General features: G+C 42.3%; 1 pseudogene; it reads left to right on the top strand.

The window, feature by feature from the left end:
- Positions 1–2,624: 2,624 nt before the first annotated feature.
- LOC102753498 lies at positions 2,625–3,472 on the top strand (annotated as a pseudogene).
- Positions 3,473–5,219: the final 1,747 nt, after the last annotated feature.

Raw genomic sequence — 5,219 nt, 5'->3', positions numbered from 1 at the left:
GGGGGCGGGGCTTGGCGCCCAGCAGCAGGTGGGGCGGTTTCTGGCTGGGGCACGCAGGGAGGCCGGCTGTCAACAGCGCGGGAGCCCGCAGACTGTCCCCAACACCAGAGGTGTTGGCCAGACTGTGCGGTTTGCCGCAGGACCAGCGAAGCGAACCTTAGAAACAAGTCACCTTTTGCACCCTCCAGCAGGGAGCAGGTCTTCTGCCCTCGTTGTGTAAGTGGAGATTTCCCAGGTGGACACTTTGAATTCCTTCTAGTCAGGAATCTTCAACTTTTGTCTGCCTTCTTCCCCCACCCTTATGGAACAAAAATATATTTCGTGCTTAACTTTAAAACTGCCCCACTCTTTTCTATTTTGTCGTTTTCAGAAACTAAATTATCCAACTATTATGGCTGATAGAAGTTGCTCAATAAATACTAGTTGAATTTCCCCCTAACTGTGCTACTTGCTATTTACCAGTAAATGCTCCCCTAAGTAATGCTACTCACCAACAACCAAAATTAAAGCATTTATCTAGAACTTGGATCATACAACATCTATTTAAAAAGTACAGCGTTTCTCTTGAATAATAGAGTATATATATTGTAATACACCCACTCTGCCAAGAATACCCTTCCTGTCGTCTAGGCTGAGACATAGCAGGCACTCCATACGTTTTAGTTGAGTAAATGGGTAAGACTATGGGAAGGGAATTTGGAAAAGTTCCTCCATCTCAACCTCCCCTTAACTTTTTTTCAAAATGTATTAAACATCGGCCATATTCTCCAATTAGAGAGAGGGAGGAAGGGAGAAGGAGAGAGAAACATCCATGAGAGAGAACCATCAGCTGTCTCCTGCCTGCCCCTACTGGGAATCAAGCCTGCAAGCCCAGCACGTGCCCTGACCAAGAATCAAACCACAATCACTGGGTGCACAGGATGATGCTCAACCAACTGAGCCACACCAGGCAGAGAAAGATGGCAATTTATTTTTGCAAAATAAATACAATTATTAACTGAGAAAGTATGACTATCAAACATATGTTATTTGAGACAGGTGGCTCATGTGTTTGGTAAAGAAAAGAAAGAATTAAGGGAAATTCTGGCACTAAATTCTATTAACACATTAAGCGCCCAGCCTGTTTTGTCTTCTGGACGGAAAGTATAGTGTCAGTCACCGGTGACTGACCCGGTGCTTAACGTGTCCCAGCACATGCCCTTGTGCACCAACTTGATTTTTACATATAAATGTTTCTTGGTTAAAATGGCTCAAGAGCATGCCTTTGAAGGACAAAGAATCACAGGCAAACAAACTAAAATCAGAGGCATAATGGATGCTGGATTGATAGTTAAACATTTAGGACAGGTGGTATAGTATTATTTTATCATTACAGTACTTTTATTGATAACACAACCACTCTGCCTATTGAAATGTTCCTTGATCTTTCCATGATAGAAGTAATACTGCCTCTGCTGAAGCCTTCCTCTTCTCCTCACTGAAAATCAATCATCCCATTTGACATTATATGGTACATACAATCCTATTCTTGTGGCACTTGTGATTCTCATAAGTATTTTTATTTGGTAGCATTTATTTATGCTACTTAGATTGTGAAGTTCTACAGTAGTATGTCGCATAGGTATATGTCTGGTATAGAAGGGACTAAGTATTTTCTGGAGAAATTTTGAGGGAATGACCAGTGAGCTAAGAAATAAAAATCCTTCAAGATGGGTTGCTTTTGTTTGTTTTTACCATAAACTCTGCTCAACTTGTTTAACTGGTGAAACCAAATAGAATGGCTTCAAAACCACTTGCCTGAGGCAAAGCCCGTCCCAAGTACCCTGTGCCCTGAGGTGAAGGGATTGATAATGCAGGTAGGTGCTCCACAGGGACAGTGGGGATTGGAGCCAACCCACAGGAGAGCACAGTGGATAGGTGCTCTTCCTCTCAGCCACACTTAAGTGATAGTCTGTTTAGGAGAGTGCAAAATCATCCACCAGACCTATTTTACTCATTGTTCAAATATGTATTGAGTACCTCCAATGGGCCAGGCATTGTTCTAAGCACTGGGATTATACTAGTGAACTTTAAATCCATTTTCAGGCTCTCCTCAACCATGATTAAATGACTTGGAGAGGAGTTGAAATAATGCAATCAGGTAAGGGTGGCCCAAAGGCAGGTAGGCTCCCCATCACTGTAGCTGCCTTTGACCCTTGCTGCTAGGGCATTTAAAAGGAATCACGGAGAGCCCGACAGGCCACACTGAGTACAAAGACACCAGATTCCATACTGGACAAAACTCACCAAGCAGGTTATTAATCTTGATTCCATGATGCTAGTAATTGAGAAACAAGGAATCAATTCAGACCACATACTGGACGTAAATGTGAAAGACATTGCAAACATTCAATAATTCTGTGTTGTCATGAGGAGAGAGGAAATGAAGGCTGAAAAAAAGAAAAACTCAATTGAGTGTATGGATATGATGTCATACTAATTTTATGTTTGGATTAACATATTAAATTTCAAGCCCCAGTTGTTTTGTTTTGTTGTTTTTGTTATCTTAAGCTCTCTGTAAGACATTTGATAACATCAATCCCTGTGCTTAAGTCACTATGTACCATGGTCCTACTTAGTGTTTTAACAACATGTGTAGGTAAACTACCCAATGCTTGGTGCAAAATAATACTATTGGCTTAAAATTTGAATTATTGATATTGCTGTGAATGAAGAGATGATAATGATGATGATGATAGCAATAAAAACTAGCCTCCCATGGACAGCCATTGCAGTACATTGAGCTCTACAGAGAACAGGGCTGGGGCAAGTGCGAGCTGGACGGGCACTGGGCAACTACTGTGTGCTTACCGAGGAAAAGTAATTAAATGTGGCCAAAGGAGATTCTTAAGAAGTCCGGAGGCAGAATGTCATCATATGCTTTCTTTGTGCAAACTTGCTGGGAGGAGCACAAGAAGTAGCATCCAGATGCTGCAGCCAACTTCTCAGAGTTTTCTAAGAAGTGCTCAGAGAGGTGGAAGACCATGTCTGCTAAGGAGAAAGGGAAATATGAACACGTGGCAAAGGCAGACAAAGCCCGTTATGAAAGAGAAATGAAAACATATCCCTCCTAAAGGGGAAACAAAAAAGAAATTAAAGGATCCCAATGCACCCAAGAGGCCTCCTTTGGCCTTTTTCTTGTTTTGTTTTGAGTATCCCCCCAAAACCAAAGGAGAGCATCCTGGCTTATCCATGGTGATATTGTAAAGAAGCTGGGAGAGATGCGGAATAACTCTGCTGCAGATGACAAGCTTGACAAAAGGCTGCTGACCTGAAGGAGAAATACGGAAAGAATATTGCTGCAAAAAAGGGGGAGTCGTCAAAGCTGAAAAAAAGCAAGAAAAAGAAGGAACAGGAGGAAGATGAAGAGGGGGAAGGGGAGGAGGAGGGAAAGGGGAAGGAGAGGGAGAAGGAGAAGGAGAAGGAGAAGGAGAAGGAGAAGGAGAAGGAGAAGGAGAAGGAGAAGGAGAAGTTGTTGGTTTTTATGGAAGTTTTTTTTTCTCTTGTCTATAAGCACTTAATCTTCCTGTACACAACTCACTCCTTTTAAAGAAAAAAAAAATTGATATTTAAGGATGTGTAAGATTTGTTTCAAACTGTACAGTGTCCTTTTTTGTATAGTTAACACAACTACCCAATGTGTCTTCAGATAGCCCTGTCCTGGTGTTATTTTCAGTAGCCACTAACCTTGCCTGGCACAGTATAGAGGTGGTACATTGGCATGGAAATTTAAAGTAGGTTCTTGTTGGTTCACAGCACAAATTAGTTATTTATGGGAGGGTCGTTTTTTCATCTTCAGTTGTGTCTGATATAGCTTATACAAAGTAATTCTTCTGTTAATTAAAGGAGACATATGTAATACTTTCAACAATAAAGAATTTAGCCGAAGCCGGTTTGGCTCAGTGGATGGAGCGTCGGCCTGCGGACTGGAGGGTCCCAGGTTCGATTCCGGTCAAGGGCATGTACCTTGGTTGCGGGCACATCCCCAGTGGGGGGTGTGCAGGAGGCAGCTGGTCAATATTTCTCTCTCATCGATGTTTCTAACTCTCTATCTCTCTCCTTTCCTCTCTGTAAATGTTTCTCTTGAGTTTTGTTTAGAATGATATATCTTTCCCCCTCTTCTTTTTACTTTTAACCTATTTGAGTCTTTTTAAAGTGCATTTCTTGTAAATAGCATATAAGTGGATCTTGTTCTTTTTCTTTTTTTTTTTTAAACAGGCCGGGGCAGCACTTTGTTTTTTGTTTTTTGCATTTTTTTAATATATCTTATTGATTTTTTACAGAGAGGGAGAGAGATAGAGAGTCAGAAACATCGATGAAAGAGAACCATCGAGCAGTCGCCTCCTGCACATCCCCCACTGGGCATGCGCCCGCAACCCAGGTACATGCCCTTGACCGGAATCGAACCTGGGACCCCTCAGTCCGCAGGCCAACGCTCTATCCACTGAGCCAAACCGGTTTCGGCATAGATATTATCTTAATTATTCGTTACAGTTAGTGAGTCACAACAGCTCTATGAGGTACTAGTATCATCCCCATTATACAAATGAAAAACTTCAGCAGAGATCAAAAGTTCAATAGTTTCTGTTAGACTTAAAGAAAATTAGTGTTAAGATGAAGATAAGTTTGACCATACTTTTCTTAGGAAAACTTCCTGGAGAATCACTCCTCTTATTCTTCCACTGCCTCTCTGGCCTTCTTGCTGTTCCCCACATGGGCCAGGGGCTCTCTTGCCTCGGGGATTTTGCCTTTGCTATTCCATCTGCCTGGGATGGGCTCGGCTCTTATATCAGCGGTTCTCAACCTGTGGGTCGCGACCCCTTTGGGGGTCGAACGACCCTTGCACAGAGGTCGCCTAAGACCATCAGAAAACACATATATAATTACATACTGTTTTTGTGATTAATCACTATGCTTTAATTATGTTCGATTTGTAACAATGAAATTGGGGGTCACCACAACATGAGGAACTGTATTAAAGGATCGCGGCATGAGGAAGGTTGAGAACCACTGTCCTATATCTATGTGACTTATTCTTAGCTCCCTTCCACCCTCTCCTCAAATACTCCATACCACTGACATGTTCCACTCCATAGAAAAAAGCATTTTGCTGAAACCAGTTTGGCTCAATGGATAGAGCGTCGGCCTGCGGACTGAAGGGTCCCGGGTTCGATTCCGGT

The sequence above is a fragment of the Myotis davidii genome, unplaced genomic scaffold, assembly GCF_000327345.1.
Source record: "Myotis davidii unplaced genomic scaffold, ASM32734v1 scaffold1335, whole genome shotgun sequence".
NCBI lineage: Eukaryota > Metazoa > Chordata > Mammalia > Chiroptera > Vespertilionidae > Myotis > Myotis davidii.
The sequence above is the reverse complement of the archived record's forward strand: the minus strand, read 5'-3'. Positions and strand labels throughout refer to the sequence as shown.